At 39.1% G+C, this 15804-nt stretch overlaps 1 long non-coding RNA gene across 2 annotated transcripts; it reads right to left on the minus strand.

The window, feature by feature from the left end:
* Positions 1-985: 985 nt before the first annotated feature.
* Positions 986-15486, minus strand: LOC139106462 (uncharacterized). 2 transcript variants are annotated; one of them, XR_011546359.1, is made up of 6 exons: positions 15400-15486; positions 13646-13753; positions 2432-2565; positions 1398-1531; positions 1219-1321; positions 986-1150 (listed from the first exon to the last, which is right to left on the minus strand). It is a non-coding gene; the product is annotated as an uncharacterized lncRNA (long non-coding RNA). The 2 variants fall into 2 exon arrangements; XR_011546358.1 differs by lacking the exon at positions 15400-15486 and having other exon boundaries at positions 13646-14538.
* Between the last annotated feature and the right edge of the window lie 318 nt (positions 15487-15804).

The raw sequence follows: 15804 nt of genomic DNA on the forward strand, positions 1-15804 counted from the left end.
CATCGGACTTCTTATAAGAAATACCCTTTGTAATGTACACGTTTACACCTATGTCATGTATTACACGGTATATTGTTAATAAGTAGTATGTACAATAAGAATATTTATCTTCGAACAAATTACGCAATTGATATATTGTGCAACGTGAATTATGTGCCAAAGCGTAAGATAAAGAAAATACCATTGGCCTGACCGCGCCGATAACACGTCGAGGAGAATTCAAAGTGAAAAAAGTTTAAAGTGATTTAATTTCAGTAGATTAGAACTCTTTGACACTCTTTTAAAAAATCTGAAGTTATTCGAGATAATAACTAAATTAAACAGTTAATGTGGAATCGCACTAACTCCTTGAACCCTTCTGGCGAACACGGTCAGCTAATGAATAAATTAGTCAGATAAGCTCGCCTTGATATAAGCATTATTTATAATTAAGAAAAATCGACAGATAGGAAACATTGACGTCCGACATTTTTAACGAAATCCCGGAACGATTTTTTTCACATAAATTTTTACAAAATTCGACAAACATATTTCAGATAAGTTTTAAAATGTTTTGTGTAAAAAAATCTAAAATACGTAGAACGCTTCAGACTTAAATATTGATTTAAATCGACATTATTTTAATTAATCTGATTCGCGCCGAAATATCTTTCCATAAATATTCGTTCGTCATTCAAAACATTTTGATTAAATCTCATAAAAATCGGAGATTTTTTCGGGATTTCTGCTGACATTTTAGATATTTTTCGTCATAGTAAATGCATTCGTATTAATGATAGTCTGTAATGGTATCAATGTATTTATCATGATCGCAATGACTAGGATAATAATCGCTGTAACGAATGATGTCGCTCAAAGTGCCGAATAAAAAAGACGAACGCAAGTTGTAATATTTATTCGGAAGTATGTGTATTTTAAATTGATAATCTTCAAACCTATATTTTATATTTAACTAAGATTATGACTATGTAATTACTAATACCATCCTATCCACATATTTGTCTTTTGATATAACACATTTCGTCCAGAATATACATACTCACAATCTTCTGAAAAGCAACATTTCCTCCACATTGTTTTATTCATAAAATCCTGCAATTTTTGTACCAGCTGTAATTGACCATTCTCCTTATGCATTAATATTTCAGTGCTGTAAGAAAAAATACTCTGTCAGATATATTATAAAATAAACGCGAGAGCTAATAATTTCAACAATACCAGGAGTTAAAAAATTCCAGATGATTATTCTCTCATCGTTGAAATCGTTGAAGAAACCCACAGCATGCATGAAGGACATGCAATTTAACATATCATCGAATCCCTACAAAAAATAATTATAAATGTTGAGTATGTGTCGTGTTATTTTATTAATAAAATTATTAATATTGTAATCATACCTTTGAATAATTTTGATCAAATAACTCTGTACAAATTCTGATGTTTATAACCTCAAAGTCCGCTGCCCGTTGTCTTGCCGGTGCCGGCACGAATGTGCCCGTAAGGTAACGGCTCGTAGCGTATTTCCTCGGAACTAAAAAAACGAATTATATTATTTGATTGGTCTATAGGGGCCTATAGGTATCGAGCATCGTTCCCGCTAATTTTGTGGCAACCATTACAAAAAAGGCGTGGCCTCGGAATTAGCGGGATCGGACGCTGACGCTCTCTATACCATCAGCTGACTTCTCCTATGCTGTTGATAACTCTCGAGAATTTTGAGATACTTTGCGTGCCGAAACTGTCGCGAAACCCGAGAATTGATAAATTTGTTATCTTAATATTTAATTTCTCAGTTATTTAAATGAGCACATGATTAAATTACCGTTTTCCTTTTATTATAATTAAGAATTAAATATTATTTATTTGTTTGTTAATGCACTTTTCAATAACAAAAAATAAATATTAAAAGAAATATCGGCATTGAGGAAAGCTGTTTTTTGCAGTACAACTGATTGCATGTTTTCTCGTTCGGCTTACTTACAATTAGTACCGCAACAGTAATAACTTATTAAAATTAATATAATTAATATCCGAATGTATATTTAAATTATACATATGTAAAGAAACAAATATCATGTAAAAATCGAACGAAATTTTTTTACTGTCACAAGAAGCATTTTTAAATAAGAAACAGTTGTAATTATTAAACGGAAACAGGCTGTAATTTGTTATCATAATTGTAATTATCTCTTCTACTTTACTATCGTTATAAAGATAACTATCATGCTTCATATTACCAAAAACGAATTCTATCTTGATTTAAAATAAAAATAATTTTTTTAGCTTTTAAAACACGTGTGAAAAAAATTCTCGAGAATACAAATAAATACATTTGTCGATTTTGCCAGATTTTTTAAATATAAATGTCTACAGTTTTCGTATCGTCGTCGGTAATGTTGCGTGTCTCGTTGACATATGTAACTTTACGAACCTTCAGTTTCGTTTGTGTAACTTCAGGGCGAGTCACTGTTCATTTTCAAATGTGCAATCGTATTACAAAACAAATTGTTTTATATCCTGGTCGATACTCTCTTAAACAAATTCCCATCGTAATCGCAAAGACCGCTGCAAGAAAAAGAGTGTGTAAATTAATTTAAAACTAATTTTTCATTAATTAAATTTAATACAAATGAAAAAGAATACGTTAATAAATATTTTGAACGCCGTCAAGATTAATTATTTTTTTAAACGACAGTAATTTTTAAATGAAGATATATTAAAGCAGAAAACGGTGTTACGACGCGTATAGTTAAATATTAAACGATACGATCAAAGAGAGAAGGTGCAAACAAGCACGGCGAAATACCGTGATGAACGTGACGGACCGAGGGATGTGGTTTTCGGCGCATCGGAAAAGTTTATTGTAATCCCGCGGCGTCGATAAACCCATTAACCGCGCGTCGCGCGTAATGTATGCGACGGAACGTAATAAAAATCGACTTACACGCCGGCTGCCCCGCGCACGCGTTTCCATCGGCCCGGCACCCTTTTCGGTGTCGCTAAAAGTTTAATCAAAGTCAGATTAGCCGAGCCCTGCTCTCCTCTACTCTCCTCACCACCCTCCTTCCACGACACCGGGGGTGCAAGACTCGGGGATCCACGGGCCTGGTTTTATTAAACGGGACTTGATTAGGGGTTGCCAAGATCCTTTCAGAGTTTGTTTTCAACTGGTTTTCACGACGGCGCTTTCATTACGGCGCGTTTCACATAATTGACGCGATCGTTCGCCAGCGGAGGCGTGAGGGGACGAACTTTGGCCACTCGCCTTCTTCGATCTCTTTTTATTTACAGCGATCGCTCCTCTCCTCGCGAATCCCGCGTTTCCCTGCCAAAAATTTCTTCCTCCTCCACCGAAGAGAAATACTATCAAAACTGTTGCGTCAAATTCATATAAAGTCTTTCACGTTGGTAATGTTTTTATTAGCCGCTTTAAATCGGAAACTTTTTATTAATATCCGGCGAACGTAGCGAAGTTATAAATCCGGTACGTATTTCAAAAAAGAGATCTTGATACGATCTTTTAATTAATCAATATACTTAGATAAGTTTCTGGTGTCCTAAAACGCGCGAGATAAACGTGCGCGAGAAAATTAGTAACGCGTGAATTAATAATTGGTCCGGCGCGCGATAAAGAGCGCTTTCTGATGATATGCAATTCGGGACACGTAGAACTTTGGATCGGAAACGCGATAACGACCTCTGGTAAAGACACAATGATTAAGGGACAGCTTGCCAGAGACACATTTAGGTATTCGTGCGGGATGGCTGGCAAGTGATTCAATCTCCGCGTAATCCTTGTAATCTCGAGGGTATATCTCCGTGCTTCCGTAAGCCGCCCTAGGGAAAAGTACCAAACTTGATCCCAATCCAGAAGTATTTACGCGCGATCATTGCCTACGACCGACGTGACGATATCAATGCGGCTTTTGACACGCTCCGCGTCTTTCGGAATACGGTTCAGTGAATGTTACTCGCATATCAAACATGTAGATGTGGGTGTATCGTATAATTTTTATTATTTAAAGATCAAAGAGCGAGAACTTATTTAGAGCTGATATTTCAAAAGAACTTTTCGATTAATCTCTTACTGAAGACTAATCGCTTCACGTTGCTTACGCATATTTTATACCAGACATGACTATCTATTGTATACAACGTGCTATTTTTCATACTGCTATTTGCCGGCACTTATCGTTTTATTACCCTTTGCCTTGTATCTCACACTGAACTTTGTGTGAATTATCGTTCATAGTCATTGAGTGCAACAGCTTCAATTAACATTAATCTTTTCTCTAATTAAACGGCGGCTGGAGAAATTCTTAAACAATTAGTATTTTAACATATTTCTTGTCTTATATATATTTTTATGAGCAATTATCTTTGTGTATAATGACTGCGGAAGTGAGTTTTAATGCATGAAATAAAAACCGATGTTTAAATAATTTCGCGTTTGTGATTAAAATATACTTCGTGAAAAAGATGAATGCCAGTAGAGATTGGTATAACCACGCAATAACAACCCTTCGGGAAGCGAAGGTTGACGCAGTGTCGGCAGTGTTTACGTTGAGGGGTTGTACAGGCGACTTTACCCTCCGCCCCCGGGTCCGGCTTAACGCTAATGAATCTGATTTGCATCTGATCCCGACGGCCTTCGATTCATCGTCCAAGTCTCCGAATGAATTATTTAAAGACGTTAGTCCTTCTCGGACACGGCGATAATTGATTATACGGTATGTTACCGATGCATCCAACGTATCACTTTATTGTTAATCGAACGCGAGATGCACCAAGTTAGTGGATTATACGTTCGATGAATTAATTATTTTTATTAACGTTACGTAATTAAGTATGCTTTGCAAATGATAGAGATCTTTAATTAAATTTTAAATAAATTTTTTGCTAAAGAAAATTAATAGAAAAATTAACTTTAAATAATAAATTTTTCGTAAAACAAAGTACAAGTTTGAGATCGAAGTAAATTATTTTTCTCAACAAAACTGACAAAATGTTTAACGATGACGGTTAAGAAATTGTGATAAATAATAGCCGGCCGTCAAATTTCTCAAAAAGAGCGCTATCCATAAAATTGCCTTATGGTTTTAGTCGATGATTTTGCGGTAAAAACGGCTGCATCCGATATTACATCGACGTGCGCGATGCGTTTACTCGAGCACTGTCCAATTTAAAATATTGCGAGCATCAAGGAGAACGAATGATCTTATTTAAGAAAGTAGGTCGAGTGGCTTCATCGTTCAATTGTGCTCTTTCGTCGAATTTCACTTTGCAATCGTCAGAGATGTATTACATGTCGGACAGCGTCGTGGTTATTTGACGTTTCACGAATGGCGCCGCTTTATACAAATTTGTCGTAAAATTGTTAAAAATGCCCGTCCGTTCGACCAGTATCCGTTCAACCGAGGATGCAAGTCGATATAAATCCCTGTGCCGACTCTTTATTATTGTGATTCCTTATAGCAAACCGATCAGCTGACGTTAAGTGCAATTTATGTTTATCTCGGATTACGGATGCCTTGTTTACTTAGATCTTTACATCTCCTTTTTAAATAGAGGGGAAAAGAACCACCCTGCATTTTTCCAGCAATAAGGATAATCGAGCGGGCAAGAAGAAACGAGGTCGTCTTTCTTTTGTGGGGGAACTAAGTTCACAATATTAATACGCGACGTTACGCCAACGAGATCAATGGTGCACGTGTGCACCGGGATAACTTTTGGAATTAAATGTGACGGCGCAAACGAGCAGTTTAACCCTCGGTGCATTCGCACGAGGGCGCGTATCAAGTTTGCACGATTTTATTTACTTAGGACCGTTTCTCGCTTTCTTTCTCTTTTACCAGCTACGTACGCGAGGAGACCACGCTCATAGAACGCAGCGAATAACGCACGACGGTAAAAAGCGGTGGTATGTTGTTGGCGGATGATAATACGCGTTGATCTTCCACGTGCAACCGCAGATAGGACGAATCCATGGGGGGACTTTAACAGCACGTGACTCGACGACGGATTAAAATTTGCGGTGGGTCAGCATAACTTTTCTCATTTGATCGCGGCGTTTGACATGTAGGATTACATCGTGTTTAATTCAATAGATTCAATAGCATTATTAAATCACGAAACATCATAAATAAGATCGAGCAACCAGTTGGAAAAGTAACGATCGTTAAAGACTGACGAATACTGACCGCATGCCTTGTGCATTTTTACGTTTTTATTATTCGAGATGGAACAATAATGTCCAGCGCGACAACCCAGAGTGTATTAATTTTTAATAAAATTTATGGCATATAAAAAATGTACATATTGTACATAAGAAATATTATATTAATATGTATATGCATATTTTCTTTTTTAATTTAAAAAATATCTACGTAACACGATCGATCGATTTTAGTATATTTATGTTGATGTAAGTGTTTGCTGGAATATATCACGAACTAGCCTCCGGAGGAGATAAACTTTCCTCGAGGAAGGTAGGATTTACTGGAGTCGCATAACGATCAAGTTGTCAAGAGCGCGATTATTCGTTTCCAGTTCATAAACTCTCAGAGTGTACAATGGTGGCTAACTAGGCGTGGTTTGGTTTGAGGAGGGTCACCTGGTATATTATGCGTTGTGTATACGCGTATATACCTACTCACTCAAGGTTTCACACCCTGCAGCATCTCTGACAGGTTGATACTCCGCTATACGGATGTAACGCGTGTCAAAAGTGTCGAGATTCCTTGTCACGACACTGATGCACAAAATCCCCGAAAGAAGGCTCGAAATGGTCATAATCAAGAATCCGATTACGCGTCCGTGCCATTTCCTCCCAGCCACTTTTTTTTTTTGGCGACAAATATCTGGCGCTAACAAATCTCTAAGCTTTATTATCCGGCAGCCAGGCTTTTAAATTTGCATTTCTTAAACAATTACTCGACGAGAAGTCTGTTGGAAATATCTTACATAAGCCTTACAATCATTGAGAGTGATATGTTTTGCGTTGGCCGCAACTTTGTGTATTGTTTCATAAATATTCATAACTACGTCTTATAACTCCCAGGTCCGCATTTATCTCATCCTATCTTATCCCCCGCGACGACGAAGAGTCGCCTTAATTACGCGTACAATATAGAGCTAGGACACTTTGCGTGTGCGTGTGCGTGTATACGGGCCGAACGGGCGCGCGCGACCCGTACCAATATGGAATTCGATTTCAAGCCGACATGATGTAGTTGACTCGGATCAACTGCGGCTGCAGTCTCGTCCGCAGGTTCTCCTACTTTCTCGGTCAAAGTTGTTATCCGGATTCTCATCTCCACTATTCCGCGCGCTCCGCGCCCGTGTGTGCGTGTACGTACGTATACGTACGCCGACAAAGTGACAAGCCTTATCTGACTCACGAAATCTCGATAGTAGGGTGATGTATATGCGTGGGCGTGGCAACTCCAAGGACCAAATTATAGTCTCGCGACGGAGGTTGAGGATGCCACTAGGATATAAGGGAGGGACCGTTTCTCGTAGACCTCCGATCATCCCGTTTTCCTCTCTCCTCTTGCCCCTTTTTACACTTATTTACGCGCTGTCTGTCTCCTTTTCTCCTCGACCACCTTGCATCACCTCCTCAGTTTCTCGTTTCGGTTGTCTCCCATTGTTTGTCTGACGACAGGTGAGCTTGCTCTCAGACAAAATCGTGACCGGGTGGCTCCTCGCGTTTTCCTTTTAATTTTAAGTCGTGATTTTACACCCAAAATCGTTGGTACAAAAGAATTTAAATTAGGTAGAATTTACTTCGCTCTATCACATTAATTTACTAATGAAACTATAATAAGTACTCTTCTCGTTTCAAAACTTAATATCGTATGTTGTAATATTTTTTTTTTTTTTTGGAATTGTTGCGTTTGTTTACAATCGAAAAAAAATGCATTAGTTGAAGAGATTAAATGTAATTCGAGTTCTAAATTTTATAAAGATTTATTACGAAATTTTTTAATACTAGCGATTTGTCGCAAAGTTTTTTTTAAATGCTGTAAAATAAATTCCTACTTATTATAAATTTAAAAAAGCCTTTCAGAGAATTAAAGAAATCGCTACATTTTTCACAAATTGGTTGATCTTTATTCGTTCATCTGTAAAGGCCATTCGGATTGAAATTTTTCTTCTACCTTTTCGAATAACCGGCTTAGAGAATTTTTCGTTCTCCTAATTCTTTTCCGGCGCTGAGAAATTATTTCTTACTAACGCAGGTTAGATTTTTTTTGTGTACACAATATTCGAATAAATTCGCTTGAGTATCTCTGCAGAATTTGTCTGTTTTACACGTCAGTGGGTAAATCGACCTTTTGTGCGGAAGCGGTTTGCCTGAACGGTTAGGCTTGACTCTTAGAAAATAATCGTTTTTAGACCGACAGAATAAGGGTCATTTTTCTTATCGAATTAGCTTTCTGGGATTATAAGGATTTTATTCTTTTGTAACCGTTCAAAGCATTATCGTTTTCTTATATCTTTGAATCGTGCAGGTCATGGATTTTCTTAAAAATCGCTGAAGGCTTAAAACTTTTTCTACCGCTTATTATCGACTCCTAAAAAATTGTTAATGCTCTACTAAAATAAGAAAAATCTATAATATGAAATCGAAAATAAAAATTTGCATAGCAACACAATTTTCTCTGTTTGAATTTAGCAGCAGTATATTTTCGGATTTGAGTGCTGCAATAAAATGAAAAAACTAGAACAGAACGAGATAAATGAGAAACGTGCAACAGGCGTGAATGAAACAATGGCGGGCCACGTGTTGACCAATGGTAGAAGAGGTGAGGAGCCTACTCAACGAGTACGATTCTCTCTTAGGTGGAGCCTCTCAAGATCCATGTGATTTCTCGATTCCTCGCCTCGTAGATCGTCCGTCTTTAACGTCGAAGAAAAACCGGAATCTTTTTATCGAAAGAAACTTGATTTTAACTCTTCGGCTGACATATTTTTACTTCTCCCTTTGCTTATTCGGCAATGAACGTAGGACGTTTGAAGAATAAAGTGTGTAATTTATTTTTAGACAAAACTTGATCTCCGAATAGAATTTTTATCAGCCTTGAACATCATTTTTAAGAATACCGATGCAAACGCAATTTTCCGAACGATATCATTTATTAAAATTTGTCTAATGTTGAAAGCAACTTTTCTATCTTTCATAATCATGTCGATAAAATGAATCGCATGTTACTATCTAAGAGGTAGGAGGCTGGCATTGTGTAAAAGGCCACGCGTGTGAAGACATTGTCTTATCGTTCGACCGACCGGTATGCACGACGATGTAATTGATCGATATCAAGGGGCACATCACGGGCAGATGTTCGAACGCGCCCTCACCTCCATCTGTCTCTTTCATAAAGTCCTGTTGGTATATGGAGAACGACCCTGCAGTGGGTGCGTGTGCACATACCTGCATTATAATGTATACTGCGTATAGTATAACAAATAAATGATACATGTATTTGTTATATTTCGCACGTTGCAGAAAGGCACGGTTTTAGAAAGATTCGCGATTGATTATATTATTCATCTGTATACGCAGCGGCGTTATTGCGCTTAAAAAAATACCGTAATAAAAAAAATGAATCGCCCTTGTGGATTTTTCTGTAACGCGCCGATATAAATGGATCATTAGGGGCGAAACGTTTGCGATATGACGTGAACAAATCTCGGTAAAAAGCAATATCGAGCGGGTGTCTTCGTTTTATTTCGAGCGCGCCGCCGTCGCCGGAACGAATTTAGCGGTATTTCGAATTGCGGGAGCGCCCAGTAGATTCGCGCACGATCAACGCGACGTCTCGTACACCTTGGGACCAAGTGGATATACCTAATAGGCACCTTTATACGCGAGATTCAGGCGCGCTATAGGAGGCGTGCCGCGAAAATTGCATCATTTTTCACGCTCGCAAGCGCTTACGCTTGTCCGATTCAAAAATCGCGCCTCCTCTTTGAGAAGGAAAGAGAAAAATGCCGAGCAAACACCGAGGTAACGGAAAAGAGAGGAGGGCACGAAGGAGCATGATGCAGAAGGGAGGACGTGTGCCTTGCTGGGCTCGATAAGATCGCGGGTTTTATTAATTAAGCGCCGTAGTTGGAACCTTTGGTTAATACGCTCTCGCACCACTCCGCGATTCAATTGTACTTTGGGATTTGAAAAATATATGTATGCAAATAGTTGATGTTAATACCGTTATCAAGATCGGGAAAATAATTTAGCAATTGATAATCGTGCATCTTGCGCAGGGTTATTTTTTGCAAATGTTAAATTAAAATATATAAAGACATTTATTTTAAGGTATTTAATATTTAAATTATATACTTTGATTAGTGGCAATATTAAAATAAATTTCTATTTTTTTATTGCATTTATATTAAAAAAAAAAAAAGAAAAAGAAAGGGAAAACCTATTAGACTATTAAATAATGCAAAAAAGCTCCGCAACGATTCATAATCTTCATAATCGGGGCCTGCGACCGGGACCGATAGGTAGAAACGTACGCGTCGAGAGAAGCCTATAAAAAAAATAGTGAGCCCTCACCCCGATCATTATGAATTTCAGTGCGTTTTTTTCAGCGTAATAAATTAGTCAAAGACGCTCATCAATTTTATGACGCGCGCGTCCATAGAGAAACGATGCCCAAAACATCGTTCGTCCACTGCCAACTTCGGATGGCCTCGAACGTGATGGATGATTTTTCTTTCCCATACATATATTCGTGAGCCGACGTCGAGCGATCTCTTCCACTGGCGCTCATTTGCGCACATACCCGTATACCACCCACGTGCGTGTAACCGTGCGTAGCAAGTTTAACCACCGCGCGCGTCCGCACACGCGCCCGAGCGCACGTGTATGCGTGTGTACGTACGCGGAGACACGCACCACCAAACGCATTAACGAGCGCGATTCCATGAATAATAAGTGGCGCGAACAAACTGTTTCGATCGTCGTCACTGTCGCCTAGATTACATTGCGCTGAAATACCTGTACGTTTCTCTCTGTCAGCTCTAATTATTCCCCGTTCTGTTCACCGACTAACATCAACCTCGCTGCGTACTCTGCACCGATGGATCAGAATATCTCAAACGCGGGGCTCTTGATTTGAAATATTAATTACAATTGACAAGTTCATAAAGTTAAAACTGCTTTTGGAAAATTAAAATGCTTTCAAAAGTTCTGATAATCGCCCGAAAAGTTCTGACGATAAAAGTTAAAAGAAACGACGGAGGTTCCAGCCCTCCGAAGGGCTTCTCTACACCCGCGAAAATTTTGTTCTCGAATTTCGCAAGATAGAAAGTCAATTTTACAAACGATGCCGGCCACTCTGGATATAGTAATCCGCTATCTGTAAATCGACCGAGCGCTATCGTTCGCACGATCGGCTAGACGATCATTTTCCATTTCTACGGGCCGCGTCTTGTTTTTCTCGTGTTCCGCCGGTGTGCGAGAGAGCCTTTCTTCCATCATAGACAAAGGCTCGCGCGAGAAACCACGTACCACCGGGTCCGAGATAGGTCACCGTCGCTACGGGTTCGAGTTTTACGCACGTAAGAAGGGGATCGATATATTGGTATACGGGCGGAGGAATGATAAATGGCTGTGTCGAGAGATGCGCGGATAACATAATGAGACGTATTGTGCTCTCGACCGGGACTCACAAACTGAGCTTAGGTTCTCTGCCGGGACCGCCAGGCCCTAAAAATTTCTCGACTTGGTCTCTAGCCACAGCTTTCCGGGAATAGCTGTTTTCCCAGAGGAACCTCATTCTCATAATCCGCCCTTTTGTCGAGGAAATTTTTCGTTTTGAGCCGCCTCGTTATATTGCGTTTGTAATTTTTCATAAGCCCAAAAAATAATTTATCTAAGAAAACTTTGAATCATTCGCGCATTTAAGGTGTTCTCAATTTCTGGGCGATTTAACAATACGCACTTTAAGCCGAACTTTAAATTAACAATAACGAACGAAATATATTTTTAAATATATCTAAGCAACTTGATCTCTTAGATTTCCATCTGCTTTTACATTTAATAAAATAATGTCAATCTTATTATTAATTAATTTTGTATATTATTAAAAATAATTGCAAAAAGAAACAAAGCCGAATTTATTTTAACCCTGCGAGTAAAATAAGAGTTTTAAATAAAACGTAGCGCGCGGAGAAAATGCAGAAACATGAGAGACGTACGCGAAAGTATTACTGCCTGCATCTACAAGTAGGTTTGCGTAATCGTAGAAGATAATAGTTTTCTATGCTCGAATAGGTGACAAGTCGCGTGTTTTCGGCTCGATAACAAGACTCTTCTTGTCCACTATCATCTCGCCCTCCTCGAGAATGCGGCTCAGGATTTTTCGAGCTCCGGATGACGCAAGGGATGGAGAAGAACCTATGTCGACGCGAGGGGTTAAAACGTAGCGAGCGAGAGAGAGAGAATGGGAGAGGATAAGAGAAAGACGAGCCGGGGGTTAGGCTAGGGGTTAGATAGGATAGGGTGTGTCGTCATGGCTACGCAGCAGGGGGCGGGGCAATCGATACACCCTCGCTCCACGCACTAAGCGCACGCAATGCGTTTATAACACAATGAAACAATGACGATAACCGCGGCAGGAAGAAGGGTGTCGGATGCAAGCGGGACGCGTCGCCGGGACCTAGGATCGCGCCTTCTACTTCCGAATGTGCGTCCAGTTGCCGGTCGTTCTGCGTGAGCGATGATTGGTAACGTTCGCGAATCAAATCGGTATCTGTTTACATTCCTATCGACACGTTCTCACGACCCGGACCCAACGTAGCAACCCCCAGTCCCTTCGCGCGTGTGAATTTATTCGATTCAGATTTTTCTTTCATCTTGTTTTACTTTTAGAAAGCTTCGACGGAAGCAGAGGCACACTCGAGCGAATCGACCCGAAGATAAAAATAAAAAGAAAACCTATTTCGAGTTGTTATTGTATGATTTTACGCGTTATTTCCGCAAGATTCGTAGTCTCCGAGCTCGCATAATAAAGCTAAGCTTGCGTGGGTGTGCACGTGTGCGGTGCTCCGCTCGCAATCATCTTTTCCTTCTTTCTTTAGAGCGCGAAAGATTTTTTTCGATCATTTCATCACAACAATACAAAGCCGTGCAGCTGACGTGGAAGGGAACGGCCTGAAAACTTCATTTGAACAATGAGTTCTTGAGTGTATCATTCGGTCGGTTATGAACTCGCGATCGTTTATCATTCAACTAGCTGACATTTTTCATCTCAAGGGGTGACGATTTCTAACATCTTTCTTTGATTCTCCCGCACCCTTGTACCACTCTGTATTTTGGAATCGAATTATTTCTTTTAAAATAAAATTAAAAAAAAAAATAAAAAAAATAAAAGTTTGATATGATTTTACGACATATTTTTAAAATACGCAATAATAACGCCATTAATAAAATATAAAATATTATTTCAACAATTTAATTGTTATTTATTAAATTTTTTAACGCCTGATTTCTATTTTTTAGCGACGCATAAATTTCCGTAAAAATTCTGCCGCGGGATTTATCAGTAATACTACAAGACATTAGTTAATTATATTTTTTATGATAATTATAATTAAATAATTACGGCTGACGACGTGTTGCTAGCTTACTTACATTTTTATCTGCGAGTTAGGTTAGGTCAGATCAGTTTCCATCCTTCCGTCCGTCCGACCGTCCTTACATCCTTCCTTCCTTCCTTCTGTGGCAGTATTCCGGATCATCCTGTGTTGTAACACTTCACATCACTTGACGCTATATTACACTGCTCTGCTTTTTTTTAATCACTATCGCTAATCACCTCACTCGAGAGACGAACGATCGAACGAATGACGGTGGGATTATCGCGGCGATTTTTCACAATTAAAATTGAGAAGCGCGACGAACGATCAACTGTTCTACGAATTTTCATTCTTATTATCCGTCGCGTTGCTTATTTCCACCGAGTCTTTACTCGAGTGGTCCTCGATCGCGGCACAAGAAACTGGCTGCAAAAGCGAAGTCCGAGAGTCACTTTGATTCTATGGTCGATGCACGTCGGCGGTATGAACGACGCCAAGATCTTACGCGATAAGGCGAGCGACGCGGGCCGCGATATGTCGAACGCCACGTTTTACATTAAATGTTCCCCGCGCACCTTATCCTCTTCGTTCCACAAAAATCGCTCGTTCGATACGGGATGAGAACCGCGGCCGCGACGAAGAAGACGGGCGAGACGCAGACCGCGCGTCCTGGCAATGGCGATCGCCGGAATCCTCTGAACGCCGTTGAAAGAAATGGCGAGTGAAACTGGTTGGTAATGCCGAACGCGGTGCGGTTCAGATCGGACGCTCCGTGCGCTAACGCCAGCGACATAACCTTAGCGTTCCGAATCACTTTTTCGAGGTACAGAACGAAGCGCATAACGATGAATACGATACCAGAGATGCAAAAAACGATCGTTCGTTCTCGAATGAACAGCGTCGACACTTATTTGTACGCGACACTTTCCGTCCGCGATCAGAAATACGCGTACTGACGATGCGATAACAACACGTCTTCGCGCTCGAGACTCCGCAACTAGACTGACCGTTCTAGATTTTGGCCCTTAGAGAAAAAGAGTCGACCACGTAAGACAGTGAGACAGTAGATAGAGTCGATCGTCAATTGCACGCTGTCCTTCTCGCACAGAGTTCTCGGAAGCGCCGAGCTCGACGCCGAGTTGATCTGTTTACGTTTTTTTTCATGCGCTCGGCGAGCTCGAGACGTCTTATTCCAAAAGAAAAAAGAAACCAAGGATTTTTTTCGCGATACCGAGATCTACCGTCGTTTTCCAGCTGTTACATCGTCGCTGTTATAAAACTCTTATTCGAGCAAGTTCTAAAAATATATATAATAATCCGAATTGTTCTGTTTTGTAAACAATTATATTTCTTAAAAAATTACGCGCAAGAACATTGATAGTTAAAGTTTTCTCTCTCTTGGCATGAAGCAAGCCAAGTAAACAACTAATCAGCGTCGTGGAAATAAACTGAATAACGCGTAACACCAAATGTTTTTAATAGACTAAAAGATATGTAGGTAGAAGATATATAGATAGATATAGAAGATAGGTTTTTGTTTCTACAACATGTCATACAACTTATCTGGTCGCAGAAATTAATGATGCTACCATTACATTAATGCACGGTGACTAAATAATAACGTGACAATTTTTTTCATGTACCTATCATTGTCAGCATTTTATATTCCGGCAAATTATATATTATAACTGTATACATATATGTTTTCATAAAAAATTGAAAAATTTAACATGCTAGAAGAAACTATGCGTGTGCTATTTTTTATGAAATTCCAATTAAAAAACTACAAAAAAAAATTATGCAACTTACCAATCTGCATGAGCTTCAACGGAGTTGGAGAGTTCTGCTTCTCCTTTCAGATGGGACATGTCGAGTCATCCTTCAGTTGCGTCGATCTGTAACAAAAGAAAAATATATATAATTTAATAAACGGCAAACAATAGAATCAATTAATTATCTAATTCATGCGTAACACTGATTTTTTAAATATAGAGAAAGGATTTTTAATTATCTAATCAAGAGTAGTCTGTAAAAAATATTTAAGACATTAAATAAATCAAATATGAATTATAATATCGAAGAAAAAAATTTTTTTTATAATTTAAAGTATGGTAAATTTAAAAAGTAAGAAAGAGTAATAAGAATTACGAAAAGGAAGAGATTTGCACGACGACTTCGAGGGCTGTGTCGTTTAAGAAAAAAAAGCAATCATTA

This window comes from Cardiocondyla obscurior, linkage group LG11 (genome assembly GCF_019399895.1).
Source record: "Cardiocondyla obscurior isolate alpha-2009 linkage group LG11, Cobs3.1, whole genome shotgun sequence".
NCBI classification, from domain to species: Eukaryota; Metazoa; Arthropoda; class Insecta; order Hymenoptera; family Formicidae; genus Cardiocondyla; species Cardiocondyla obscurior.